General features: G+C 41.3%; 3 protein-coding genes across 9 annotated transcripts in view; 2 read left to right on the forward strand and 1 right to left on the reverse strand.

Moving 5' to 3' along the window:
• LOC101160460 (uncharacterized) overlaps window positions 1–4,933 on the reverse strand; it is an 18,014-nt gene extending 13,081 nt beyond the window's left edge. For 2 of the 4 annotated variants that reach the window (XM_078935994.1, XM_078936005.1), the window contains exons 1-2: window positions 4,554–4,933; window positions 3,702–3,997 (exon numbers count right to left, since the gene is read on the reverse strand). The gene's annotated coding sequence lies outside the window, so the exon portion shown is untranslated. The other 2 variants (XM_078936002.1, XM_078936000.1) reach the window with 2 other exon arrangements.
• The window catches only part of LOC110016566 (uncharacterized), a 173,392-nt gene that overhangs the window by 101,036 nt on the left and 58,194 nt on the right, over window positions 1–14,162 (forward strand). The window lies entirely within an intron of this gene.
• LOC111948757 (uncharacterized) overlaps window positions 13,920–14,162 on the forward strand; it is a 32,886-nt gene continuing 32,643 nt past the window's right edge. For all 4 annotated transcript variants that reach the window (XM_078936279.1, XM_078936274.1, XM_078936297.1 and 1 more), the window contains exon 1: window positions 13,920–14,156. The gene's annotated coding sequence lies outside the window, so the exon portion shown is untranslated. The remainder of the gene's footprint in view (window positions 14,157–14,162) is intronic.

Below are 14,162 nucleotides of genomic sequence, written 5' to 3' on the forward strand. Positions count from 1 at the left end.
ATCCGGGGCCCTAATCAGGGCTCCAGACTAACTTTTTTCACTCGGAGCACAGTGGCCCCCAACTGAAAATTTTAGGGGCACAACCAGAAAATTTAGGGGCGCATACCGTAAATAAACATTCTAACCACATCTAATAATTTCCACTGTATTACGAATAAATACTTTAATAATAGATGCAGAAATTACAATGTGCTCTTTCAAACAATATTTAAATGTATGTAAATATTAGGGGATGGAATTTTATGTTGGCGACACCAAATGTGTGCAGCCAAGATGCACAATAATTTGAGATCACCCAGGTGAAATCAAGGCTGCACAGATCACCTGGTGTGAGACATATTTTTGCTTTTGCTCTAACATCACCTGTCAATCAAAACTAAAATATCACCAGAAATGGGCGGAAGCAAGACCCCAACCTGAGTGAACGCAGCTGGAAATTTAGCACTGAACTGACTGAAAGCTGCCCTACAGACTACAAAAAAAATGCATTATGGGACATGTGTCCTGATGGTTTTTTTGTAGTTCACTGATCAATTAAAATAATTTAAAATACCAACAGATTAAAAAATCTTATATCATCTTAAACACGTCTATCGTTGCATTTTCCACACGTGTTTTAAATGTGTCTAAGACTAAATCGTGTTGTCGCTCGCACGTGTTTATGTTAGAGCCCCGTTAGCTGTCACGCATGTAGGTGTGGGACATTTATTCTCCTAAGCTGACCATCTCCCGCGGGAGCGGTGTGCTGTCGTTACAGCCGTGCATGAGAGCCGTGGTTTGCTTTGTGAGTTTGAGACCCCTGCTGTACACTCTGGCACTGGTACACTAGCTGCAGGTTGGAAGAACGAATCAATAGTTCGCTCGCTCATAGCTCAGACGCACATATCAGGTTGTGATGATATTTGTCTCCGTTTCCTTCCCACAGATGTTAACGCGCACTCGATTATCTCTAGGCCCCTCCCCTCCACATATTTTAGCCACTTGCAGTGACTTTCCCTATTCTTCTCACACGCATTGGCCGCCTCAGGCATCACTCAATGACACGCGAGTGTGCGCTCACGTGTGCTCCAGCCTCATGAGTATTCGCGCGAGTGTGTCTGTCTGCGTGCGTGTGGGCTTGCGTCTTATTGATGATTTCATTGCTCATTTCATAGATCATTGACGTGCCCCTTTCACGTTTAATGTATAAAAAAATACAGAGGGTGGGGGAGGCAAATCTAATGGTAGCACATGTGCGACTGGATGTAAAATTCAGTCGCACACTCTTAGATTTTGGTCGCAAAATGCAACCAAATGGTCGCAGTCTGGAGCCCTGGCCCTTATGTGTCCCTGCGTGACTTTGCAATTGGCCTTGGTGCTGCTGAGAGGCGGCTGCCTGTTGCAGCGGCTCTGGTTTTGTAGGACTTTCTTGGCTTTTTGTCTTTAGTATTTATTTTCATCATGCACTTTTTTTGGTCTTTTATGTTTTACCTTTGCATATTTCAGACATTTTTACAGTCAACAGTATAGGTTTAATTTGCTCCAAGCTTCTGTGGTCACTTTTTCTGCTACTCTCGTTACTCCTCAAAACTGAGTGTAACGCACGCCGTTAGATTTCCATGAATATCACTACATGTTTTGTTTGGGAACTATTTTTTGCAGCGTAACGTTACGTGTCTGAATAAACAAAGGCGGAGCCTCCTGCCCCGGGTTCTTGGGTGTCAGGCTTCACGGCTAACGGAAAGGTGACAAAGTGTCTGCAGTCTGTTTATTACTGGGCAATACATAATATTCTGAGAAGATGTCTGTACCAGAGAGCACAGGTGAAACTTGCGTGCAGCTCCAGAGCGGTCCGCTGCAGAAGAATCAACACACGCCCCCAACACACGTGTGGGCACCTTCTATTCCTACACAAGACGCTCCGCGCTCACACAAACAGTCAATCTACAACACCTATAGTTAATTCACCAGTTAGATATGTAGTTGTTAGTTGTTACTGTTATTTATTAAAAAAGAATTGTACGTAGTACAGTAAACCCTTGTTTTTCGCGGGGGTTACGTTCCAAAAAGAACCCGTGATAGGCAAAATCCGTGAAGTAGAAACCTTTTTTTTTTAACAATTATTATACAATTAAATTCTCTATTATACATTGAAAAGAAAGAACAAACCGTTTTACAGGCTCAAGCATTTGTTTCACAAAAAAAAGTACTTTAGAAAAGGTTTTTCAACAAATATCTTCTGTACTGTACTGTCAAATAATAACTTTAATCATCAATGTGAACAGAAGGCTTCAAATCGCGGAGATTAGCCCCGCCCACCGCAAACCGAGAGTAATTGGATTAAACGGGAGAAAATTTAAAATGATTATTAAAAAAATACAAAGTACGGTCAGACAAATAGTGACTCAGGTGTATTTCACTGCTCTTGAGCCGCTGCATCCTGACTTCCCTCTGCAGTGTTTTCTCCCTTTGAAGCCCGCGGTGCAGCTGTGTTTGATCGGGAGAAGAACATAGTGATTGACAGTTGTTGTCGCTCTTTTTTCCATGGGTTATAGAGAAACTCAAAATTGCAAGAGAATTTTCACGTATCTGTTGTAAATTTGGCAAGCTGTTTTACCTACGTGTACATATTAAACTGCAACATTATTGACGCACAGGTAGAGAAGTGGAGTGACTTTTTTTATCAGAATGCAGAACACAATGCACGATGCAGATCCGTGAAGTAGCGAAACCGTGAAAAGTAAACCGTGTTATAGCAAGGGATCACTGTAATTGTTTTTATTTCCGATGCGGCCGCCGGGGGATTTTGTGTTTTGTTTTTTTTTTTTGGGGGGGGGGGGGGGGGGGGGGGGGGGGGCTGCGGTTAACCGCGACACCGCGCCCCATAGTGGTTCATCGCCGCGGTGATGAATAATTCGTCTGTCACAGCTCTAAATATACCCCCCCCCCCCCCCAACTCAAAATCGGATGAAGAAGATCACCGGATGTGGGGAGAGAAGCAGATTGTGTGAGGGCGACAAAAGAGCTAATGACCTGAACCTCTTTTTCAATGGATTTAGCTCTCCTACTGCCCAGGTCTACTCTACCCCTCCCCCAACTTTACAATCCCCCACCCCTTCTTATGCAACCCCCCTCTGCTATATCTTCCTTTTGTCAACCTGATCAGACTGAAGCCATCCCCCACCCTGCTCCTACCCAGCCCCCCTCAGTAGCCGCTGTTACATGAGCAAAATATCTTGATCAGGTCAATGGTCGGATTAGAACCCAACCGTGTAAATGGGCCCAGAAAAACTTTTTCCCATTATAACAAACATTCACATGGTCAAACTTTTGGACGGAATAAATTATTTGGGCCTGCCAGGTGTGGAAGAAATACTGGAAGAGGAAATGATTCCAGATTTAGATTTACAAAAAAAATTTCTGGTAACTTCACGACTTAAAATCTCGTAATTTAACAGTAATGACTTTCTTTCTCATAAATTTACGACTTTAAAGTTGTAAAAAAAATTTTTTTTGTAAACTGGCCCTAAATCTCTGTCGTGTATAAATACTATGTGTATAAATACTATGTGTATAAATATAATACGACTACAGAAGGAGATTTCCCGCTTCAAGATGGCAGACCAAAATCCTACAACAGAAGCCGGCATCGCATCACTAGAACCTGGATCTGAATGTTCTGGAAGATGAAGGGCTTCTCCCATTTTCTGAGGTGAACATACCTATAGCTTGGACCTGCAGCTGTGGTTTCCAGACAACATCCAGCAGTCTGCGCTGACGACAGAGCTCCTCCTCGTTCTGGAAGATGGTTCCTTCACAGAGTCGGAAAATTTCTTCAGCAGCAGCAGCTAGTCGCTCGCTGATCAACTCTCTCAGAGACTGAAGGGAAGACAAGGAAGACTTCAGCTCCAACTCCCACAAACATCTCAGTCCTCTTCACTGCAGCTCAGATCGTCTGCTAGTCTCACAATCACAGCAATCCACGTTGTCTTTCCGTCAAGGACGCCAAAAACCTGATCTGCAATAGGGGAAGAAAAATCACACAAGAGTCTGCATGGAGTTTCAAATCTTTTGCAAAAGGGAAAGCAGGGGGCGTCCACACAGAAAAGAAGTGCTCCGCTTCTGCCCTGATCTGCTCTTAGTCTTAGTTCCCCCTTACGGCATGTAGCTTTTACAACCCAAACTGTGTAAATCAGGTCATGGTAAACGATGGCTCTGTGTCTGTTCGTACAGGCATGAGATCAAGAGACCAGACGTTCCTGCTACAAAGGACAGTTAGGTCCGCGTCCGTTCAGCACATGATTGAAAAAATAAACAAAAACAGATACAGGTTTTTCAGCACTTCCATGTCCTTAAATGGCGATTCATGCCAGTTTCGCTTCTTAATTCGCAGTAAACAGAGACGTTACAACACAGAAGAATGTTCATGAAGAACAATTCAATGCGTAAAAAGTATAATAAAATAACTAATTAATCATTCCACAACGTTCAACACGTATTCACTCATTTACGACACTTTGGCAAAAGAAAATTGTTCTGAATCGAACCATGTATCGCTACATCTCTTTACAAACCTCACAACTGTCCGGACAAAAAACCACCGTCCCCGGTTTGTGAGCACGCTGATAGCTTACAAGCAACGCTGCTAACCTGCAGGCGCCTCGTGCAGTTTACTTCCGTGTCGCGAGCATGAGAACCTCATATAAAAAACCTCAAAGTTAATTAAAAAATGATAAAAATCAAAAATAAAAGTTAGTCAAGAAATAGCAACATTAATGGAAAAAGAAATAAGCCAAAAATAAATCGTAATTTTACGCTTGCAAGACATGAGACCGGATATGACGTCATTAAACACAACCTGTTGCAAAAAAAAAAATACTTCAAATAAAATTGTTGTGAACACGTGAACAACAACAAAAAACGTTTGCAGAAAATCGTTTGCAAAAAAAAAAAAAACGTTTTTATTTTTAAATTAATTTTTGTTTTGTGCTAAGTTCTTTTCGTGACCCAGAAGTAAAAAGCGCGAAGCGGGCTGTATGAAGGTATTAATGTTCCAAAATGGACGAGCTTGTATATTTGATTTGAGAACTTGTAATACAGAATGTGAATACTTGTGCAAAAGAAATCTGCATCTGTGTGTAAAAATCTTCTGCTGTAAACTGACAAATTCCCATTTGCATGTGTTCATTTAGAGTTACAACTTCAAATCTGTGATTACAACTGCTCAAATGTGCTTCTGCGTGTGCTCGAATCTGCTGGCGCAAATCACAAGTGCGCTACAACTGCGCTCTGAATTCTGACACATTCCTTGCGAGAAATTTGTGTCTAAACTGATCTGTGTCCGATAATGGACCTAGGGGGGGAGGGAGGGTTAGAGGAGGCGGAGTCAACCAATCAGAGTGCAGGATTCGGAGAACTTGGTAAAGTTAGAAAGAGCTTCACAGAGTCAGACTTCCTGCTTCAATAACTCTTCTGATAAACGTTCAAATGTAACAGCAAGTCTCTCAATCATTTTGTATTAACATGGAGAGTGAACCACAAATGCATTTCTAAAGAAAAAAAACGTTTTTTTCATACATTTTAATGAGAAATGATCTCTTGTGCTTAAATGCAGACATGCAGCTAGACGGCTGCCAACAGGAAAATCATCTTTGTTGTAGCAGGACAATAGGGCCAGGGCTGTTGAGCATCTTTATTATAAATCATACGAATTAACCTTTGAAAACATATATTAGAAACCATACTGGGTTTGTGACACCCCGCTACGCTGGCCCTCAGCGGCCAGCCGTGGAGCTCCGCCGAGGAAGGAGATGCGAGGATCCGGTGACCGACGGCCCTGGCCCTATTGTCCTGCTACAACAAAGATGATTTTCATGTCATCGGACCAACGTACAGCCAAACAATAATGTGACGTCAGCATTAATCTGAGAACCCCGAACTGAAGTTCCAGGCCGAACAGTTTTTGTACCGACACACCGTCCTCGAAACACAAGCTAACTAATAAAGAAAACTGTATTAACTTTTCATAGAGCAATTCTCTCATTACCAAAATTACAGATAAATGGATGAAACGTTTTAGATCTCAAACTAAATAAGAATTTTCTGAACGACTGTATAATTGAAAAAATGTATTGTGTCCATAATCGAGCCTCTTTTAGATCATTCTCTTAATCGAACAGCCAATCCTTGTTAGTATAAGCACACTCAAAGTACATTATATGGCCTTTTCTGCCCAAAATGAAAGAAACTCATTTCAAAATAAATAATAAATACTATCCTGTCTCTGATTTTTTCAAAGCAGATTTAAATTTGATGTGGAATCTTGCACTTTTTGTAACTCAAATACATTGGAAATTTTTTTTTTTCATGCAATTTGTCCAAGGATTTCTAGACTCACATAAGGAATTGGATTAGTTTAGAAATTGAACATTCCTCCTTTTAGTATTTCTGACACACTACAGTTTTTGGAAAATCTAGATGATTCTTTCTCAAATATCATTAATATAAATTTACTTTTAGGAAAATATCATTTCCACTGTTGCAAGTGGAGAGGTACCAAGCCCTCCATCCCAGTATTTATTAACAAATGTAAATTATATTATTCCTCACTGAAAAAATTAGAATCCTCGGAAGGTGCTAAAATAATATATAAACAAATTTTCTTGTGGCTTTTATTCTAGTTTCTGTCCTGTGTTATCATGTGCCTCCTGTTCTCTTTTTTTCTCTCATTTTATTTTTGTGTTTAAGTGTTTTAACACTGTATGTTGATGACATCTGAGAGTATGATATATTCCCCCTAGTGAATGTGTATTTCGTAGTGTGTTAATCCTCCACTGGAGTCTGTATTTTGTCTTTGAAAAGTTCAATAAAAAAAAAAAAGCTCACACTGCCAGCCCCAATGAGTTCTATCGCTAGAGGAGACATCACGTGATTCTTCATGGGAGGGAAGCACCGCCATCTTTGTAAGGTCAAGTCACTGCTGCAGTGCATGCATGTGAACAAATTTTTTGCAAAATGCCAGTTCATTGTGTGGGTTTAAACTGCCAAAATTGGAGAAAAGAGTCCATGAATGAGGAAGGCATAACATTTGACAGGTAAGTGCTATGAATTTTTCTTTTAATGCTGCAGGGGCTTCATTGCAAGCATGATGCTGCAGGGCTATTATCAACATGCTGCATGATGTACGTGTAATTTGCTGTCGACATAAATGTAAACTTTATTTTGTTAAGCCTGTATACAGCATATTATGCTATAATAGTAATATAGATTTATACATCTCTGACTCAGTGACTGAGCTTTTCTTTCAGGTTTCCAATGGATTCAGACTTAAGGAAAAAGTGGGCCTTAGCAATAAAAAGAGCTAACCCAGATGGATCACTGTGGTTACCAACTAGAAATACAGTCTGGCTATGTTCAAAACATTTGTGGAAACACATTTTGATAGGACTGGCAAAACTGTTCACTTGAAACCATCACCATAATATCTCAGTTACACCAAATTGATCAGTCACATGAATAAGAATAAATCTATTGTTTTTCTTTGTTGTTGTTGTTTTGTTGTTGTTTTTAGGGTAAATCTATTGTTCACTTTTGGAATTTTTGTTGACTTTTCATTATTATTGTTATTATCAATATACTTATTTTATTGTTTATTGACTTATTATTTATTTATTGTTATTATTTATTGTTTTTATTGAATTACTATTGATGTATTATTATGGCCCGCAGCAGCAGTCACTGACTGCAAGGACCATATTGTTTTCGCATTTGGAACGACGACTTCGCCGCCTTTCAGCGAGAATTTGACCCCCGCTGCATGCTCGAAAAGTCACCAAAATGTGCACACACCTGGGATAAATTGCAAATGAATTTTCCACAAAGTCAACGTCACCCCCCCGAAGACGATGACATCACGGCCAGCGATCCCGTCAAAAAAATGAATGGGCCGAAAATCGCGTATGGGGCCGAACAAAATGTACTTCAAAATACAGCCGCGAAACCAAGACACACGTGTCAGGGATATCCCAAAGATGTTTTGAAATCATTATGGGACGGCCACACGACCTACGGCTTGGCGGCCATTTTGTGGCGAACTCTGAGAATTGGCGATTTTCGTGTTTTCCCACAATATGGGGAAAAGACACTTTTGTTTGAACGATTTTCACGCAATTGAACACACTTGCTGCCAGCTCCAGTCTACAAACACCCCAGAAGTGTCGTTGACCTTTGACCTTGGGAAAAGGCTGCCATCTGGAATGGGGCCTTTTAGCTAACAAAGTGGCGCACTGTTATAACTCCTATGTTTTTCAATGGACTACTGTGAAATTTGAATGCATGCAATAATGCCTGAAACTGCATACATTGAAAAACACTGGATATGGACATATAAGGAATGTGGGCGTGGTTAGCATAAAACCACTGTTGCTAAGGACGACAAAAAGTTTACTTTTACCGATTTGTCCAAAACTGATGTCAATCTGTTCGTCCTCCCGAGGGGACCAAAATATAAAATGGTTGCTATGGAGATAAAATCAACAGAAAAGCCGCCATTTTGGAAAAACAGCATTTTTTATCAACTCATGACATATAGCTCTCACCAATGGAGGAATGTGTTTTTCTGAGTCAGTTGATGATGCTGATCTAGCCACAGGGGTTGCAAGCCAGTAACTTCTGTGCCGGTCCCAAGCCCGGATAAATAGAGAGGGTTGCGTCAGGAAGGGCATCCGGCGTAAAAATTGCCAAAATAACCATGCGAATCATCCACAACACTTTAGACATACCGGATCGGTCGAGGCCCGGGTTAACAACGACCGCCACCGATGCTGTTAACCTACAGGGTGTCGGTGGAAATTTGACTACTGTTGGTGGAAGAAAGAGGGGAGGCAGAAGGGTCCGTGGCCAGAGAGAGAAGGGAAAAGGCAGGAACATAGGTTTGAGAATAGGGACTCTTAACGTTGGCACAATGACAGGGAAAGGCAGAGAACTGGCAGACATGATGGAGAGAAGGAAGGTAGATGTACTGTGTGTGCAGGAGACAAGGTGGAAGGGCAGCAAGGCACGTAGTATTGGAGGAGGATACAAACTGTTCTATCATGGTGTTGATAGGAAGAGAAACGGGGTAGGAGTGATTCTGAAGGGGGAGTTTGTAAACAGCGTTCTAGAGGTGAAAAGAGTCTCAGACAGGATGATGAGCCTAAAGTTAGAAATTGAAGGGGTGATGGTGAATGTAGTCAGTGGGTATGCGCCACAGGTTGGCTGTGACTTAGAAGTGAAGGAGAGATTCTGGAGTGAGTTGGATGAGGTCATAGAGAGTTTTCCCAGAGGAGAGAGAGTTGTTATTGGAGCAGACTTTAATGGGCATGTTGGTGAGGGCAACAGAGGTGATGAGGAGGTGATGGGCAGGTTTGGTGTGAAGGAAAGGAATCTGGAGGGACAGATGGTGGTGGACTTTGCGAAGAGGATGGAAATGGCTGTAGTCAACACTTACTTCCAGAAGAGAGAGGAACATAGAGTGACATACAGAAGTGGAGGTAGGAGTACTCAGGTGGACTACATCCTATGTAGACGAGGTCATTTGAGAGAGGTTAACGACTGCAAAGTGGTGGTAGGAGAGAGTGTAGCCAGACAGCACCGCATGGTGGTGTGTAAAATGACTCTGGAGGTCAGGAAGAAGAAGAGAGGGAAAACAGAAAAGAAGACCAAGTGGTGGAAGCTACAGAATGAAGAAACTTGTGAGGAATTTAGGCAGAAGTTGAGGCAGGTCCTGGGTGGTCAGGATGAGCTTCCAGAGGACTGGGAAACTACAGCAGAGATTATCAGGGAAACAGGTAGGAAGGTGCTAGGTGTGTCATCTGGAAAGAGGAAAGACGGTAAAGAGACTTGGTGGTGGAATGAGGAAGTACAGGAATGCGTCCAGAGGAAGAGGTTGGCTAAAAGGAAGTGGGATGTAGAAAGGACTGAGGAAGATAGACAGGAGTACAAGGAAGCGCAGCGTAGAGTGAAGAGAGAGGTGGCAAAGGCCAAACAGAAAGCTTACGATGAGCTATATGACAGGTTAGACACAAAGGAAGGAGAAAAGGACTTGTACAGGCTAGCCAGACAGAGAGACAGAGATGGGAAGGACGTGCAACAGATAAGGGTGATTAAGGACAGAGATGGAAAGGTGCTAACAACCCAAGAGAGTGTACAGAAAAGATGGAAGGAGTATTTTGAGGAGCTGATGAACGAGGAAAATGACAGGGAAAGAAGGGAGGAAGATGTGGTTGTTGTGGAGCAGGAAGTAGCAGAGATTGGAAAGGATGAGGTTAGGAAGGCTCTGAAAAGGATGAAGAGCGGAAAGGCCGTTGGTCCTGATGACGTACCTGTGGAGGTATGGAAGTGCTTAGGAGAGACAGCAGTGGAATTTCTAACAAGGTTGTTCAATAGGATTTTAGAGAGTGAGAAGATGCCTGAGGAATGGAGGAGAAGCGTTCTGGTTCCGATCTTTAAGAACAAGGGTGACACGCAGAACTGCAGCAACTATAGAGGAATAAAGTTGATGAGCCACACAATGAAGCTGTGGGAAAGAGTAGTGGAAGCCAGGCTTAGGAAGAAGGTGGAGATCTGTGAGCAGCAGTATGGTTTCATGCCCCGTAAGAGCACCACTGATGCCATTTTTGCTTTGAGAATGTTGATGGAAAAGTACAGAGAAGGTCAGAAGGAGCTGCATTGTGTGTTCGTAGATTTAGAGAAGGCGTATGACAGGGTGCCGAGGGAGGAGCTGTGGTACTGTATGAGGTCGTCTGGAGTGGCAGAGAAGTATGTCAGAGTAGTTCAGGACATGTATGAGAGAAGTATGACGGTGGTGAGATGTGCTGTAGGTCAGACAGAGGAGTTCAAGGTGGAGGTGGGACTACACCAAGGATCAGCTTTGAGTCCTTTTTTGTTTGCTATGCTGATGGACAGGCTGACAGACGAGGTAAGACAGGAATCTCCCTGGACAATGATGTTTGCGGATGACATTGTAATTTGCAGTGAGAGTAGAGAGCAGGTGGAGGAACAGCTAGAGAGGTGGAGGTTTGCTCTGGAAAGAAGAGGCATGAAGGTCAGTCGTAGTAAGACAGAATACATGTGTCTGAACGAGAGGGATCAAGGTAGAAGCGTTAGGTTACAGGGGGCTGAGGTGAAGAAGGTGCAGGAGTTTAAGTACTTGGGGTCAACAGTTCAGTGTGATGGGGATTGTGGAAAAGAGGTGAAGAGGCGAGTGCAGGCAGGTTGGAGCGGTTGGAGGAAAGTGTCAGGAGTGTTGTGTGACAGAAGAGTGCCAGCAAGACTCAAAGGGAAGGTGTACAAGACAGTGGTGAGACCAGCTCTGCTCTATGGGTTAGAGACGGTAGCAGTGAGACAGAGACAAGAGGCTGAGATGGAGGTAGCGGAGATGAAGATGTTGAGGTTCTCCTTAGGAGTGACCAGGTTAGACAGGATAAGGAACGAGTACATCAGAGGGACGGCTCATGTTGCCTGTGTTAGCGACAAAGTCAGAGAAGCCAGACTGAGATGGTTTGGACATGTTCAGAGGAGGGATAGTGGATATATTGGTAGAAGGATGTTGGAGATGGAGCTGCCTGGCCGGAGGGCAAGAGGACGGCCAAAGAGGAGATATTTGGATGTCTTAACAGAGGACATGAAGTTGGCTAATGTTAGGGTAGAAGATGTCCATGATAGAGTGAGGTGGAAAAGGATGATTCGCTGTGGCGACCCCTGATGGGAAAAGCCGAAAGAGAAAGAAGTTGATGATGCTGATCGCTATGCTAGCACTTTTAGCCACATTAGCATAGCTAGCATAGTTAGCATAATTAGCATTTTAGGTAATGTGTTTTTCTGAGTCAGTTGATGATGCTGATCGCTATGCTAGCACTTTTAGCCACATTAGCATAGCTAGCATAGTTAGCATAATTAGCAAATCCCGATTTTACTAGCCTTTATCAAAAGTGGGCAGTGAGGGCGGTGAGGGCGGCTGTGGTGCGTAGAGTTGGGCTCGGAAGGAGGGTTGCGTCTGCGGGCCATACAACGCCGCTTGCGGCTTTAATTATTATTACTTTTTCCTTAAGTCTGAATCCAACCTGCAAGAAAAACCCAGTCACTGAGTCAGAAATGTATAAAAATGTATGTATGTTTACATTTATGTCGACAGCAAATTATATTTACAGCATGCAGCATGCTGGTGATAGGCCTGCAGCATCATGCATGTCAACATGTGTTCTATTAATAAAGCCCTTGTAGCATTAAAAGAAAAAAATTATAGTACTGACCTGTCAAAATCCTTCCTCCTTCATGGATTCATTTCTCCGATTTTGGTACTTGAAACCCGCACAAAGATGTGGCACTTTGCAGAAAATGTGTTCACATGCATGGACTCCAGCAGTAACTTGACCTCACCAAGATGGCGGTTCTCTCCTCCCATGGGGAATTACGTGATGTCTACTCTAGCGATAGAACTCATTGGATATAATTCATTGGGCAGCCCTCTTCGCGCTTTTTACTTCTGGATCATAATAATATCTCCACACAAAAAAATTAATTAAAAGAAATTTTTTTTGCAAACGTTTTTTGTCGTTGTTCATGTGTTCACAACAATTTCATCGAAGTGATTGTTTTTGCAACAGGTTGTGTTTAATGAGATGGTATGATTAAAATAAATTGGCTTAGGTCTTTTCTGCAAAATTAAAGAAATATTTGGTTTCATATTCCTTCAAACATTTTCTCTCATCTAGGGGGCATTGAGTTGCTTCTAAAATATGACTTTGATTACAGAAAACTTCCTATTAAACTTTCTACCTATCATCAGCAGGTGTTACTGTACTGGAAACTCATATACAAACATAACTTTAGTCCACACAATACTCCCATATGGAACTGTCGGTATGTGTTATGTAGAAACAAATCTTTATTTTACAAAAATTGGATTGATAACGGCATTTGGTCATTACTGCATATTATGAATGACAATGGAAACATTATCTCTTTTGAAACTTTTTCCAGTAAGTTTAAATTAAATGATAGAAAACAATATAACAATGTGATCAAAGCAATCCCTCAGACTTTGATCCAAATGTCCTCCAGTTTGGTTCAAAATGTTCAAGTTCAGCTTCCGTCTCTGTTGTTTGATGGTCGACCGGTTAATTCAAAACTTCCAAACTCATTTATACGATCCTTATTTGTTAGAGAACTGTTTCCAACATCTGACAAAAATCATTCTATGTCACAGCATTACACAAGAGAGGAAATAAGCAAGTTGAGGTCTCAGTTCATTAAATATCCAATTTTCCCAAAATACAAAGAAATCCATTTTAAAATAATGAATGCAGTCTATCCGTGCAAAGAACTGTTACACATACGTTTTGGTTTTCCAGAAAATAACTGTTCTTTTTGTGATACAAATATTGAAACACTTGATCATTTGTTTTTTGAATGTATGTATGTTTACAGTTTTTGGGAGGATTTCTTTTTTTGGTGCTCTTCAAAGTTTCCCTTCCCTATTTCTATTCACTTACAAAAGCACATTATATTATTTGGAGTAGTTTCTGGTGATAATCTATTTGATTTGACATTCAATACCTTGTTAATATCTGGTAAATTTTTCATTCATAAGTGCAGATTCTTAAAAAACAAACCGTTATTCAATACTTTTTTTAAAGAAATCAGTTTATATTTTAAATCTGTGACATTGATGAAAAACAAAAATGCAATAAAACTGTGTATTTTCATTGAAGATCACATGCTGTATCACAATCCCTAGTATTGTAAACTACAATTCTATATATTTTGTCTTAGTTATTTCTTTTCTTTTCTTTTTCTCTCTCTTCTTTGTGTGTAGTTATTATGTGTATGTTTAAAGTTCAAATAAAAAAAAAGGTTGTGTTTAATGACGTCATATCCTGTCTCATATCTTGCGATAGTAAAATGCCGATTTAATTTTGGCTTATTTCTTTTTCCATTAATGTTGCTATTTCTTGACTAACTTTTATTTTTGATTTTTATCATTTTTTAATTAACTTTGAGGTTTTTTATATGAGGTTCTCATGCTCGCGACACGGAAGTAAACTGCACGAGGCGCCTGCAGGTTAGCAGCGTTGCTTGTAAGCTATCAGCGTGCTCACAAACCGGGGACGGTGGTTTTTTGTCCGGACAGTTGTGAGGTTTGT

This window comes from Oryzias latipes, chromosome 2 (genome assembly GCF_053564925.1).
Source record: "Oryzias latipes strain Hd-rR chromosome 2, Olatipes_Hd-rR_3.1".
NCBI lineage: Eukaryota > Metazoa > Chordata > Actinopteri > Beloniformes > Adrianichthyidae > Oryzias > Oryzias latipes.